We start from the raw sequence: 16416 nt of genomic DNA, 5'->3' as shown, positions 1-16416 counted from the left end.
GGTATTAAAGAGTATTTTAAGAGAGAGTAGGCCATAGTTCTATGGATGGACGCCATTTAGGAATATCGCCATAAAGGTGGACCAGGGCTGACTCTAGAATTTGTTTGTACGATATGGGTATCAAATGAAAGGTGTTACTGAGCATTTTAAGAGGGAGTGGGCCTTAGGTCTATCAGTGGACGCCCTTTCGAGATATCGCCATTAAGGTGGACCAGGGGTGACTCTAGAATGTGTTTGTACGATATGGGTATCAAATGAAAGGTGGTAATGAGTATTTTAAAAGGGAATGGGCTTTAGTTCTATAGGTGAACGCCTTTTCGAGAAATCGCCATAAAGGTGGACCAGGGGTGACTCTAGAATATGTTTGTACGATATGGGTATCAAAGGAAAGCTGTTAATGAGTATTTTGAAAAGGAGTGATCCTTAGTCCATAGGTGGCCGCCGTTTCGAGATATCGCCATAAAGGTGGACCAGGGGTGTCTCTAGAATGTGTTTGTACGATATGGGAATCAAATGAAAGGTGTTACTGAGCATTTTAAGAGGGAGTGGGCATTAGGTCTATAGGTGGACGCCTTTTCGAGATATTGCCATTAGGGTGGGCCAGGGGTGACTCTAGAATGTTTGTACGATATGGGTATAAAACGAAAAGTGTTACTGAGCATTTTAAGAGGGAGTGGGCAATAGGTCTATAGGTGGACGCCTTTTCGAAATGTCGCCATTAGGGTGGGCCAGGGGTGACTCTAGGATGTGTTTGTATGATATGGGTATCAAATGAAAGATGGTAATGAGTATCTTAAAAGGGAGTAATCCTTAGTTCTATAGGTGGACGCCTTTTCGATATATCGCCATAAAGGTGGACCAAGGGTGACTCTAGAATGTTTGTACGATATGGGTATCAAACGAAAGGTGTTACTGAGCATTTTAAGAGGGAGTGGGCATTAGGTCTATAAGTGGACGCCTTTTCGAGATATCGTCATTAGGGTGGGCCAGGGGTGACTCTAGAATGTGTTTGTACGATATGGGTATCAAACGAAAGGTTTTACTGAGCATTTTAAGAGGGAGTGGGCATTAGGTCTATAGGTGGACGTCTTTTCGAGATATCGCCATTAGTGTGGGCCAGGGGTGACTCTATAATGTTTGTGCGATATGGGTATCAAACGAAAGGTGTTACTGAGCATTTTAAGAGGGAGTGGGCATTAGGTCTATAGGTGGACGCCTTTTCGAGATATCGCCATAAAGGTGGACCAAGGGTGACTCTAGAATGTTTGTACGATATGGGTATCAAACGAAAGGTGTGACTGAGCATTTTAAGAGGGAGTGGGCATTAGGTCTATAGGTGGACGCCTTTTCGAGATATCGCCATTAGGGTGGGCCAGGGGGACTCTAGAATGTTTGTACGATATGGGTATCAAACGAAATGTGTTACTGAGCATTTTAAGAGGGAGTGGGCATTAGGTCTATAGGTGGCCTTTTCGAGACATTGCCAATAGGGTGGGCCAGGGGTGACTCTAGAATGTTTGTACGATATGGGTATCAAACGAAAGGTGTTACTGAGCATTTTAAGAGGGAGTGGACATTAGGTCTATAGGTGGACGCCTTTTCGAGATATCGCCATTAGGGTGGGCCAGAGGTGACTCTAGAATGTTTGTACGATATGGGTATCAAACGAAAGGTGTTACTGAGCATTTTAAGAGGGAGTGGGCATTAGGTCTATAGGTGGACGCCTTTTCGAGATATCGCCATTAGGGTGGGCCAGGGGTGACTCTAGAATGTGTTTGTACGATATGGATATCAAATTAAAGGTATTAATGAGGGTTTTAAAAGCGAGTGGCCCTTAGATGTATATGTGAAGGTGTTCTCGCGATATCGACCAAAATGTGGACCAGGTGATCCAGAAAATCATCTGTCGGGTACTGCTAATTTATTTATATATGCAATACCACTAACAGTATTCCTGCCAAGATTCCAAGGGCTGTTGATTTTGCCTTGTAGAACTTTTTCATTTTCTTCTACTTAATATGGTAGGTGTCACACCCATTTTACAAAATTTTTTCCAAAGTTATATTTTGCGTCAATAAACCAATCCAGTTACCATGTTTCATCCCTTTTTTCGTATTTGGTATAGAATTATGGCATTTTTTTCATTTTTCGTAATTTTCGATATCGATAAAGTGGGCGTGGTTATGGTCGGATTTCGGCTATTTTTTATACCGAGATAAAGTGAGTTCAGATAAGTAGGTGGGCTAAGTTTAGTAAAGATATATCGGTTTTTGCTCAAGTTATTGTGTTAACAGCCGAGCGGAAGGACAGACGGTGGACTGTGTATAAAAACTGGGCGTGGCTTCCACCGATTTCGGCCATTTTCACAGAGAACAGTTACCGTCATAGAATCTATGTACCTACCAAATTTGAGAAGGATTGGTAAATTTTTGTTCGACTTATGGCATTAAAAGTATTCTAGACAAACTAAATGAAAATGGGCGGAGCCACGCCCATTTTGAAATTTTCTTTTATTTTTGTATTTTGTTGCATCATATCATTACAGGAGTTGAATTTTGACTTAATTTACTTATATACAGTAAAGATATTAAATTTTTTGTTAAAATTTGAATTTAAAATTTTTTTTTTTTAAAAAGTGGGCGTGTTCTTCATCCAATTTTGCTAATTTTTATTTAGCACATATATAGTAATAGTAGCAGCGTTCCTGCCAAATTTCATCATGATATCTTCAACGACTGCCAAATTACAGCTTGCAAAACTTTTAAATTACCTTCTTGTAAAAGTGGGCGGTGCCACGCCCATTGTCCAAAATCTTACTAATTTTCTATTCTGCGTCATAACGTCAACCCATCTGCCAAGTTTCATCGATTTAATTGCCTTTGGCAATGAATTATCGCATTTTTTCGGTTTTTCGAAATTTTCGATATCGAAAAAGTGGGCGTGGTTATAGTCCGATATCGTTCATTTTAAATAGCGATCTGAGATGAGTGCCCAGGAATCTACATACCAAATTTCATCAAGATAGCTCAAAATTTACTCAAGTTATCGTGTTAACGGACGGACGGACGGACGGACGGACGGACGGACATGGCTCAATCAAATTTTTTTTCAATCCTGATTATTTTGATATATGGAAGTCTATATCTATCTCGATTCCTTTATATATGTACAACCAACCGTTATCCAATCAAACTTAATATACTCTGTGAGCTCTGCTCAACTGAGTATAAAAAGGGAGTTTCGAGCGCCACAGTGCTATTTCGTTAACAAGTTTGAAATTTTTAGCGGCAAAAAGTTTACGATACCTGTATGCTACTTAAGTTTTACGCAATTTTTAGTAAATTTGGATTATAAAAACACTGCAGCACTACGTGCATTTTTCGGATTTCGTCCAAGTCTTTAATAATCCAAAGTAAATTTTTTCATCCAACAAATTAATAAATAATGGAAAGTTTCAATCAATTGGTTGAGTCTTTGATAGATCCTGAGCCGGACTTTCGTGAAATCGAAAACCCCAATCAATCCATCATCGAAACCCAAAGGGAGGAGGCTAAAGAGCTGTGGAACAAAATAAAACGCAGCTATAGTGAGTTTCAGGGGTCAGATGTTGCAACATCTTCCAAAGATGCTACTGCAGCGAGGAAAAAGTATAAGTTAGCGTACACGACTTTTATGAAGTGCATAGAGGTGATAGGTGACCTAGCTTCAAAGCAAAAAGATAAAACCTCTGAAAAATCAAACGACGACTCAGTTAGGGAACGCAATATTAGGCATCCGCCTTGTGAGACCGAAGTTTTTAAGGGAGATTATTTGTCATGGCCAACATTCCGTGACTTATTCACGGCCATTAACATAAAGAATCAAGAGCTCGCCTCAGTAGAAAAATTATGCCATTTAATAAAAAAAAAACTGAGGGCGAAGCAAGAGAAATAGTAAGCAAATGTCCCATTACAAATGAAGCTTTCGAAACCGCGTGGAAAAACCTGACCGATCGTTGCGAAAATAAATGAATACTAGCCAATTGAAGATCCTCTTCAACCTCCCCACGTAGGAACTGAATCTGGAAGTGCAATCAAACAGCCTCAGCGGGGAATAAATAATTGCATTTCGGCACTCCAGATTCACAAAGTTGACATATCAAATTGGGAAGCGATCATTTCGTACCTCTGCTCCACAAAACTTCCGGAAGCTACGCTTTCGTTGTGGGAGCAATCGGTTCAAGATAAAATCGAGATCCTAAAGTGGAGTGACATGGACAAGTTTCTGACAAGTCGGTTCCAGAATTTGTTAACTGTTGATTTGCGAGGCTCACAGCCGACCAAATCTCAACCTTCTAAGTCACATAACGAGGGGAACAGCAAAAAATTGAATACTTTTCAGGCAAGCGTATCAAATGCGAAATGCAAACTCTGTAGTCGTGACGCTCACCACGATTCCGAAAGATGACTCCGTCTGATCGCAGTAAGCATGTGAGAAGGAACAATTTGTGTCTGAACTGTTTATCTTCCGGACATGGTGTGCCGAAATGCAACAGCGCCTACAACTGTTCAACTTGCCACGCGCGACATCACACTCTCCTGCATTTGAATCCAGTTCAGGCCACCTTCTCGTCCAAACAGCACTCTTCGAGCTCAACATCGAGTGGTACCGGAACTACTTTCAAACGCCCACTTCTGAACATAGTCGCAATCAGGCCAACAGTGACTCTCCTAGTCAAGTCCAATCGTGTTTTTCGAATACACATAAAGGGATCCTACTGGGAGCAGCTCAAATCCACCTGCGATATAGTGATACCGTATACTCGGCCCGAGTCTTAACAGACTCCGACTCCGAGTGTTCATTTATTACGGAACGGCTTCGCCGACGTATCGGGCTTCCAGCTAAAAAAATGAACCCTACAGTGTCAGGTATCAACAATACGGTGTCTGTTCATTCCACCCTAACTTACCCTATCCATATAGGCTCACCCCTTGACACAATGGTATCCATCAGCCCTACGGCTTTAGTATTACCTCAATTGACAGGCAATCTGCCAACCGTCGATATTGACCCTGCTATGCAACGAAACTTCCCGGGAATTAATCTAGCGGACAGCCGATTCTTCGCGAACGAACAAGTTGATCTAGTGCTTGGAGGTGATGTCTATCCGCAAATCATGTTGGAGGGTATTCGGAAGGACTTGACGAGTAATCTTCTCGCCCAGGAAACGGTATTCGGATGGATACTTACGGGACGGATGCACCCCAACAAAGAGGCGACATCCTGTGTCTCTTTCTACAATGAAATCTCTTTGGATCAACAACTGGCAGCATTTTGGAATTGGAAGATATCCCAAGGAACGCGATCCGTACGGCCGATGAGGAATACTGCGAGGAGATTTACAAAACAACTACGACGCGAACGGAGATGGGGAGATATGCGGTCTCTCTAACCTTTCGAAAAAATTTCCCAGCAGATATTTCCCTAGGGTGTTCACGTAAAACTGCGTTTTCGCAATATTTTCGTTGTGAAGGTAGGCTAGCCAAAAACCCTTCTTTACGAGAGGAGTACACGAGAGTCCTTAAAGAATATGATCAGTCAGGCCAAAATCTGAAATCTGACCAAGCCTGTCCGAAAATCCGCCCGAGTCCTACTACTTACCCCATCATGGGGTAAGCAAGCCAGAAAGCACTTATACGAAGGTGAGAGTTGTGTTTAATGCTTCGTGTCCCTCGGACAATGGTGTGAGTTTGAACGATACCCTGCTTCCTGGTCTTTCAAAGCGATCTTACGATCTTGATTCTAAGATAGAGACTGTTTAAATTCGTATTTAGTAGCGACATCGAGAAGATGTATCGTCAAATATTTGTCCATCCTCAACAGAGGAAATTTCAAAGGATTCTTTTTCGTGAGTCCACAGATGAACCCATCCGTCAATTCCAATTAAATACGGTTACTTTCGGCATAAACTGCGCTCCCTACCTAGCAATAAGAATATTGCTTCAATTGGCGGACGATGTTCAAGACTCACATCCGATCGCCTCCACCATTTTAACTCGACATATGTACGTCGACGACGTCCTTGCAGGTGGGCATGGCTTAAAATCCACCACCAAAGCGCGGGATGAATTTCCGGGGCTTTGAGTTCGGAAGGCTTCCCAATTAGAAAGTGGACTGCCAATTGCAAGCAAGTTTTGCGCAACATTCTTGTTGCCCACTTGCTTAACCAAGATTTTTTTCATTTCGAGCAGCAAGCAGCGTTAAAGCCCTTGGCGTCCGGTGGAATGGCTGTTCAGACCAGTTCTATTTCACCGCTACAGACGCGATCAATGCCAAGAAATGACAAAACGCAAGATTCTGTCGGCCATCGCGAAACTATTCGATCCTCTCGGATGGCTGACTCCAATAATTATAGTAGCGAAAATGTTGATGCAAAATGTTTGGTTAGAGGGAACAGGTTGGGATGAACAAGTGTCTTCGACCACCTTGGAGTGTTGGCATAAATTCTCCACGAATTATTCTGCAATTGACAACATCCGGATGCCACGATGGATTAAGTTCTCTTCATCCTAAAAAATCGAACTCCACGGGTTTTGGGACGCCTCGGAAAAGGCCTACGCAGCAGCCATTTATATGCGCGTGGAAGAAGGCGAGGAGGTCAACATAAATCTGCTGTTAGCCAATACTCGAATAGCTCCAGTAAAAATAATATCTCTTCCGCACTTGGAATTGTGTGGAGCAGTACTCTTGGCCGAAATGATGGAATCAGTCGTCACTAACCTCGATCTTCGATCCCTGCGGGTTTATCTCTGCACTGACTCCACTATCGTGCTCGCTTGGCTGAGAAAACCACCATGCTCCTGGTCAACCTTCGTGCCCCACAGGGTTACCAAAATCATCGACAAAGTGGGGCAGCACCACTGGTATCCAGCCGATTTAGCCAGCCGTGGAGTAACAGCTCCGGATTTAACTGACAATTCTTTGTTATGGCAGGGCCCTTCTTGGCTGAAAGAAGGCAAGTCAGAATGGCCAAAACAAGAGTCGGTCTTCAAAACCGACGAAGAGGGAAAGCGCGTGCTCTCCCACACAACGAAAGTCGTTGAAGTGTCGGATATACTCCAACGCTTTTCTTCGCTTCCAAGGGCTTTACGAGTTCTATCGTACGTCTTTCGTTTTATTCAAGGGACCCACCCCACTCAAAAATCAATATTTCCGGAGGAAATAAGAGGTAAAACCCAGAAAATAATTGCCCTCTGCCAGTAACATTTTTCAGCGGAGGTTTCGAATTTAAAATCTGGACTTGCGATAAGCGCTAAAAGCGAAATTCTAACCTTAAACCCATTTATCGACTCAAGCGGAGTATTAAGAATCGGAGGTCGTCTCGGAGTATCGCGAGACCTCAGTTACAAAGAACGGCACCCAATCCTTCTGCCGTATAACTGCCATTACTCACGCTTGTTAGTGAAGTTTATCCATGAAATATCACTTCATGGAGAACAGCAGTTAATGTTGCGACTTATTCGAGCACAATATTGGATCCCTCGGATCAAAGTTATGATCAAGTCAGTCATTCACAATTGCAAGGCATGAACTATATACAAAAAGCCAACGCAATTTCAAATCATGGCATCCCTACCTTCAGAACGCACGACTTTCTCTAGGGCCTTCACAAACACCGGCATTGATTTCGCAGGACCTTTCGAAATAAAAAACTATAGAGGTAGAGCTTGTGTTATTACAAAGAGGTACGTATGTCTTTTCGTCTGTTTCGCAACGAAGGTCATTCATCTAGAACCCACAAATGACCTTAGTACTCCCACCTTTCTAGCAGCCTTTTCTAGATTTATTTCGCGTAGGAGATGTCCTAAAACATATATTCAGACAAAGGAACTAATTTCGTTGGAGCCTCAAGATCTCTTAACGCTGAATTTAAGGCTGTTTTATCTGATTCTCGTACTGCACTTCTTTTGAAGTACTTCTATGAAGAGCTTTCTTGGCATTTCATACCCGCAACAGCTCCTCATATGGAGGGCTTATGGGAAGCTGGCGTGAAGAGCTTTAAAACCCGTTTTCGAAAAGTAGCATTTGGACTCAAATATACGTTTGAGGATTTTTCAACACTTTTATGTAGAATTGAGGCTTGTCTCAACTCAAGACCCCTAAGTCCTGCTTCAAATAACCCATCGAGTTTATAACCATTGACTCCTGGACACTTTCTTATAGGCGCTCCTCTGTTATCTCCCCCGGAGATTGAGGTTAGCGAGAATCCAGCATCAGTGATCAACCGATGGCAAAAGATGAAAGCATTGCATTATTCATTCTGTCAACGATGGAAGATTGAATACCTTACGGCGCTGCAGAAGAGGACTAAGTGGAAGCGACAGCAGCCGGACATGAAAGCTGATGATCTCGTCGTGATCCGTGAAGAAAACGTGCTTCCAAACGAATGGCGACTTGGCCGAGTCGTCGATATACATCGCGGCTCGGACAATCGCGTCTTAGTAGTGAAAGTTCGGACCGAGAAAGGACTAGTCACCAGACCAATCGTGAAACTGGTCCGACTACCATCGGAGGAATCCGGAAATTAGTTTACAAAATACTTCGCCTCCATGCTCATCACCCACCCGTCGCAACTACTTTCAAATTCATTTTGTTCTCGATTAAAACGACTTTTTTTCATTGCAGAATGTCTCTCTTTGTCGCAGCACGCAACAGGTCGGAGCAAGGTTCGCATTCCTTCCCGATTCCATGCCGTCTATGCCACAGCCACCACGGTATAAGGCTATGCCCGCAATATCCTGTTAAGTCACCGGAGGAGAGGCTGCGGTTGGTACTCATCCACAAGTACTACCCCAACTGTTTGTCACCATTCTATCGCATGGAAACGTGTTCGAGCACGGCACGTTGTTATTATTGTGGTGAGAAACACCACACCACTCTACTCAATAGGTTCAGGAAGAGGAATTGGAGCAAGGTGAGGCAGTAGGCGTTCTTCCAATAGAAGGCAGTGGCGCGGCATAAAAATACTTTCCGCCCGTTGCTCCAACACGAAAGGCGGTCGCGCGACTTGACATCAAATACTTGCCAATCGCCGATTCCACGAAGCCTTACAGGTAAAGACTTTCGCACACCAGTCCACCAACGTTTGAGAAGCTCAGTATCTCGTCCTACTCCGCAGAAAAATTGGCGACAGGGCGGCTCGGCATCAAATACTTTCCGACAGTCCAAACGCGCAATCATCACAGCGCCCCTCACACCAGCACACCGTATATGCGGAAAGAGCCTAATCAAGCTGAGGAGAGCAACCTGCTTCTGCAACCGACCATATTCGGTTTGGTCATTTCTGTTGCCACGACAGGATAGCAGCAGCAACATCGTTCATCTTTTGTCATTTTAAATTGTCATTTTAAATTTCGAATACTTATGTAAATATGTGCAAATTTTAGTTGACTAGTTTCGTAAGTCAAGTTTGCTGTTTTAAAATTTTCAAATTGGTAAATTTTAATTTATGCAAAGATTCATTTCATAACTTCTTATGGTAAATTTTTTCTTTTTTTTTCAATTTAATGTTCATTGCATAATTTCAAGTCAAACGTTGAACCGGTTGGTGTTGGCATTTCTAATATTTCCCATGGTAAGGGGCCGGCATGTTTAGGCCGGTGGCCTAAATAATTTCCTACCGGGTAGCCACCTCCGACTTAACTATCTTTTCGTTTGTCAGCAAGCAACGGCCAACTTCCTTCCAATCGTCCTCTTGATCCAGCATTTTCTTTCGTTAAGAGAGAAAATTCGGGGTTCGGTAGCGATTTGGAAGTTGCCGTCGTCTCTGATTTAGTTTGCCTGCCAACGAATCACCAACTTATTCGATTTTGGAGTATTTCATACAAACAAAAACGTAAGTTCCTAAATTCCATTATCGTGATATTTTATTAATACGTATTGACGAAATAAAGACATTTTATAATTACTATACATATTTCTATGTACAAGTACTAATTATTGTGTTTTTATTTCTTCTCGCAAAACACAATTGGTTTCATTCCCACCAATTGTGTTCCGCCTTCCTTACTTGTTTTTTATTCGATTCTGCATCCAAATAAAAAATATTTTTTATTTGTTATACTCGTATGATTCTTAAGCCGAATCAAATATACATTTTATGTTTTATTTGATTCGGTATCCAAATAAAAAATATGCATCACTAAGCATCAACCGAGATCAAATTGTTACCGTTGATGAAGTTTTAGATGAAATGGCAAAAAATAAAAAATATTTTTTATTTGTTATTTTATTTTTCAGCCAATTCAAAGATATTTTTTATTTGGATTCTTTTTACACCTTTCATGAAAATGAATTGTTACATTAAGCTTGTTCCGAATCTCAAAATTGTAAGTTCTTAAAGGAAAACAGATAGACCCACCGATAAAAATACGGATATAATCAGGCTGATGATCTGAATTGATTTAGCCATGTTCGTCTATCTGTTCCGACGCAAACTGACAAACAATTGACGCCCAGGCCTAGATAAAAATAAGAAAATTCTCTTGGGCCTGAGATTTTGCTAAGTTATCGAATTGCAAAAAAAAAAAAACCGGTTTTTCGTACTACACAGAAAATACCCTGTTTTTATATGGAACTGCGAAATGGGGTTTTACCCCATTAAACATTGTAACTAATTTTGGGAAATTCCGTTTATTTGAAACCTACTAACGTTCGAATCGCTAAACTGTTGACTAAATCACTCCAATATTCAGTTTTGCAAAGTGGTCTTTATTTAGATTACTTTGGGACAGGGGCGGGATTTGGGGTTTAAACCCGCCCCCACCCCTTGCCACAGGATCATTTGATTTTTTAGGTCGTTACAATTCAAATATTTGATGTTTTTATGTCTATGTTAATAAATTTCCTTATAAATGTGCTACGTATTTACTTTGTTGGTGATATTAAATTTTTAATATGCAAGCATATGTATGTACGAAGTGAACACTTATATTTTAATCATATTCTGTTTCATAATAATTCTGCAATTTATTAAATATACAAATGTACATGTTAACTTTAACTATAATTTCATAAAGAAGTTTCCTTTTAAATTTGCCAAACGACCATCTACATACATATCAGAGAACAGCAAAAATCGAACACAACAACGTTCGATTACATTCGGCAACATGATCGTGTTCAATGGTCCAAGTTGCTTAAACGAACATAATCGACATTGATTTAAAATCAACCATCTTATTGCATACGTGAGTATAATCAATTCAGGCGTTTGCTCGTTTGCCTCAACCGTGATTACATTGATCGGAATGAAAAGGCAAATATGAAAACTCCAATGATTCTTCTGCCCTTACGTCATGGCGACAAGCTACATATAAACATTGCTTACGGTTCTGTTTGTTTGCCGAACTAAACGATACTAATTCTCGTGCTTTAATTTTATTCTCCACTTTAAATAATGTTAAATTTACAGCATTTTTTTAACTACACATTTCCTATTTTGAAATATAATGCAAATTTGACATTATTTTCCATGTGGAGAACACATTATTATAATGTAATATCCACATTTTTTTTCATATCAAAACACATTTCAAAAATGTAAAATTCAAATTATTTGATAAATGAAAAAATAATGTGTTTTTCACATTTTAAAATGTAAAAAACACACTAGATTTTTTCCCGTGTAGATATGACTTTTTTAAATAAAATTTTTTTCCAAGCGATCAGTTTCTTTCTTTTGAATTTTATATACGTATACGTTAGATCTCATACATAGGCCCAAAAAGCATGAATTCTACTTATTCCTGAAGGAGGTACTTCGTTTTTTTTTTATCAATTTATCTATGATTAATATTACAGGAATGCGATTCTGTGGCTTTTCCTAATGTTCACATGTTTTTGAAAAACTTGTGTACGCTTCCAGTAATAACGGCAACGAACGAGAGACCTTTTTCAACTCTTAGACTGATTAAAAACTATTTGAGAAACACGATGAGTGAAAATCGATTGAATGGCTGTGCATCACTAAGCATCAACCGTGATCAAATTGTTACCGTTGATGAAGTTTTAGATGAAATGGCAAAGAAAAGCCGACGCATGCGCTTGGGTTTTTAATGTAACCTTTTTCATATCATATTCTATATACACGTACTTTAATGTTAAAGCTAAAGACAACATTTTTTTTTTATTTATTTAACTGAAAAAAAAATTTTTTTTTTTTTGAACCCCCCCAAGGCAATTTTCTGGCTATGCCCCTGCTTTGGGAGTAGTACTTCCCAATTATACTTCACAACCAATAGCGTGTTTAAATCAAAACTGATTAGTCATTCCTCAGCTTGAGCTGCTCTTATACTCTCTGTTGCCTCGTCCGCATATTTCTCCAAAGGTCCACACGTTTCACCTTCTAGAATTGTTGTATCTTCTGCTAGGTAATTTTAGTTATATGCGTGTGTATGTGTGAGTAAGAACTTCGGCTGATGACTACATGTGTGTGTGTGTGAGATACCTCTTCACTTCGAGCTGCTGGTTATGTGTGTGCTTGAACTTCTCGTCGCCTTCCATGTATGTGTGTACATGATGATTAAATTGATGTGTCCATGTACACAAGAGTGGAAGCTTGCTTTATTGTTGTTGTGCCTTTATTTACTAACAACATAAGGCTGATTACATTCAGCACGGCGTCTACAGACCCCAAGATTACTTTGAAAGCGGAAGCCACCAATATAAATTACAGAAAACAGTAGCGAATAAAATAGAAAAAACAATATTAATTATGTTTAAAAAAAGGCCAAAAGGATGATTTTAACTTTTATTATCTGTTATTTACTTCTATTTTAGTTTTTATTGACAAAACAAAAAGGACGCCACTCACTGTTGCTTCCCAAAAATAGAATTAGGTTTAATCTGGCTACAACGGCTTTGGTGATTGTCCTGCTGTTCTGTCGCGCCGAAAATAACGACACTCATAAGAACATGTGTAAAAAATATGACAGATGTGGCGGCTACACCGTCGTCGTGAATGTAATCAGCCCTATAGTGATGCTAAAATTCGCCACAATATCTTATGTCGCCTAACACCACGCCTTATAGTGTTTTTAAGCAGACAAAATTGAGCTTCATTAAGGTTCGTATAGTATAGTATAGTAAAAAAAATGCATCAATAAGGATCAAGTGTTTGGTTTAAATGTTTCTGTTATATTAAAGCTTAATAATATTTTTTCAAACAATCAACAAATCGGTTAAAAATGGCAAAGTTATAGCAAATTTGGTAAAATTATATAGCTACATTAAACATATCCACCCTGTACAAAATATCCATCCAGAACTTGATACATAAAACCTACGCTAGCATTCGTATGAAATATACATATATATAACTTTACTAAAATTGCTATAAATATGCGATTTATGGCCCAATTTGAAATTGGTTCACATCAATTATATGTAAAAATAAGTGAGCTTAGCTATCCCGCGAAAATAAAAATCAAATAGTTACTTTTTATTATTATAACATATCACAAGACGATTCGGAATTGTGCTCTACTTCGCGCATACGTCTCATAAACTGTTGGTCTGATTTAAAGACATTATATGGCTGGATGCTAGGACGACATAACGTCTTTAATGGGGTGAGAATCGTTTTTGATGCTCCCTATAAAGAACTGGAGATTTTTTAATACGACAAAAATGACATTTTCTTGTTTTTTGAAGGTCGATAACTTCGCGAAGTCAAAACAGTTTTTTTTTAATTTTAATTAAATACCTAACGTTATTAATTTTTTTTTAATAAACTGTTGCATCCTTATATATTTGTTTTGAAAATTTGCAAAAAAGGTGTATATAACGGACGGCTTAATGAACACGGTTCGGATAACACTCGGAATTACGGGTTTTATTGAGTTGCTCCCCCTAGATACCTCATATTCGATAAAATAAAGCATGAGACACGTGTATTAGGTCTTGGGCTTTAGAATAGCCCCTGTTTCATGAGAAACTTGACCCTGAAAAAAAGAGGAAAGGGGTAAGTATTTTTGACTTCGCTGTTAGAAAATAATCACAACAACAAAGCAAGCTACACTTATGTACATGTACATATAAAATGCGACGAAGAATATCTCACATACACATATATAAGGGGTTTTTTTTTTTACGCGAGCTCTAAAAAAATGCTCCATCTAGCTAAACAATTTTATTATGTTGCTTCACAGCACTGGTGTCAGGTGTCAAAATAAATGTTGCGTTTGTGAAAATTTTAAAAGAAAAACGAAAAAAATGAGAATCCTGTCGATTCATTGGTAAATATTTGTATTTAATTGTAAATATTAAATAAAGAGTGTTTATTTATTGTCTAGTTTGTTTCCCTGCCCATTGGCCAGCAAAATGATGTATGCGAAGTGGTGAACGAAATATTGGAGGCCGTATATGCTAGCTCCAGTTCATCCTCCGAAGATTCGGAAAGCGAAAATGAACAGCATGAGAGGTGTAACAACTTCGAAGGCACGCTTGATGCGATGAGGGGGATGGATTTCAAAGCGCACATGAGACTCAAGCGTGAAACAGTGGTGCATCTTACCAGTAATAACAAAAACTTTTTTAATTAGTAAATACATTTATAAACTAAACAAATATTTGATTTCTCTAGCGAGGTATTCCACATCTTCTTTTGTTGCTGACCAGTCTGGTGTTGGAAGATCACGTATCACACCCAAGAAATCCATTTACATGTATATATGGTATATTAGCAACAGCGTGACATTTCGGCAACTAGGCAATTTGTTTGGTGTAGCCACATCAAGCGCATGGTCCGTTGTCCAAGGCGTTTCTCGCTATTTGGTATATATTAGTGATGAATATATCAAGTGGCCAGAAGGCATTGAGCTACAAAAAACGACTGAAAAGTTTTACCAAAAACAACGTATCCCTGGTGTTATTGGAGCTATAGACTGTACGCACATTGGTATTAAAGGCCCGAAGGATCAAAAAGAAATGTACTTCAATCGTAAAAAAGAACCTATAGTATAGTGCTGCAAGCTGTAGTGGATGCCGATAAAAAGTTTATTGATGTAACCTGTGGCGAGCCTGGGTCACTTCATGACTACAGAGTTTTGAGAAGATCCAAACTCTTTAACGATGCCGACAGACTACACGAACAAATGTTTGCAGGTTCATATTTTATAATTGGGGACTCGGCTTATCCGACGACGAATTGGTTGGTGTCTCCATATAAAGACTACGGAAATTTGACCCAAAGTCAGCGAAAATTTAACGAAATCCATTCTTCAACGAGAATGGTTGTTGAAAATACGTTTGGACTTTTTAAAGAACGTTTCCGAAGACTTATGAAGTTTACGGAACAAACAGATTTGCAGACGATTACCAACATCGTTGTCAGTGCGTGTGTTTTGCATAATATTTGCATCACCCATGACGATTTGTGTGACGCTGAAGAAAATGAAATGGACGATGCAGTTTCCTTCGATATTGAAGAGGAAATAGAGGAGTCGAATTCCAATTCCAACTTAGATAGAAGGGAAAATCTTTTTACTTATTTAAGGCAACACAATTTAATTTAAAATAACCTTTTGACTTTGAAGAATAAATTATTATAAAAATCTGAAGATAACACGTTCATTTTCCTTCGACCAATGCTTGTAAGTATAATGGGATGCCAGAAAATTTCCCTCATTACCAAGGTGCTTTATGCGATTCGATGAGGGACTCGTAAACCTAACGGCAAACGCAGATGGCGTTGGAATTGTCATAAGTGAAAGTGTCTTCCAACGATTAGCTCTTTGATGGATCGGGCGCTTCGGGATATTCATACCTGGACATCAAATGTCGGGTTGAAAGTCAACGCGGATAAGACGGATATGGTCTTGTTTACAAAGAGGTACAAAGTCCCAAATTGGACCAGGCCTAAGTTAGGAGGGGTGACCCTACAATAGAAACCTTGCACAAAATATCTAGGAATCATCCTAGACATTAAGCTGTCATGGAAGCTCAACGTGAGGAGAGTGTGAGAAGGCCTCAACGGCTTTTTATGCATGTAAAAGAATGCTGGGGTGTACGTGGGGCTTATCACCCTCTCTTTGTCATAGCATTTACATTCCAACCAGGCTCGGTGCCTCGGGGCAGCTTGAGCGCCGACCATGCGGCCATAGTAGTATAGCGTCATCAATCACAAGACGAACAGACTACCTGATTCCCTGTCTGCGCTTCAAGGGAGATGTTAAGGCCACAATAGAGGTGGACGGTGGGCGCAAGGGTGCTCAAATGGTTCCAAAGTAGTGGAAGAAGAAGGGTCTGTGGCACACTGTGCTGAGATGCGCGGGGCTGTAAAGTGTCGAAGATTATGTGTAGGTCTTACAACCTTAGACTAACTGAGTTGAAATCTTCAATCATTCGATTTTCAGTATATATCGCACCCTAAATTAA

The 16416-nt window shown here is 39.8% G+C and overlaps 1 pseudogene; it reads left to right on the top strand.

Annotated features, from left to right (window-relative positions):
- Window positions 1-4978: 4978 nt before the first annotated feature.
- LOC137241764 (putative nuclease HARBI1) lies at window positions 4979-15554 on the top strand (annotated as a pseudogene).
- Window positions 15555-16416: the final 862 nt, after the last annotated feature.

This window comes from Eurosta solidaginis, chromosome 2, assembly GCF_040869045.1.
Source record: "Eurosta solidaginis isolate ZX-2024a chromosome 2, ASM4086904v1, whole genome shotgun sequence".
Lineage (NCBI taxonomy): Eukaryota > Metazoa > Arthropoda > Insecta > Diptera > Tephritidae > Eurosta > Eurosta solidaginis.
The sequence above is the reverse complement of the archived record's forward strand: the minus strand, read 5'-3'. Positions and strand labels throughout refer to the sequence as shown.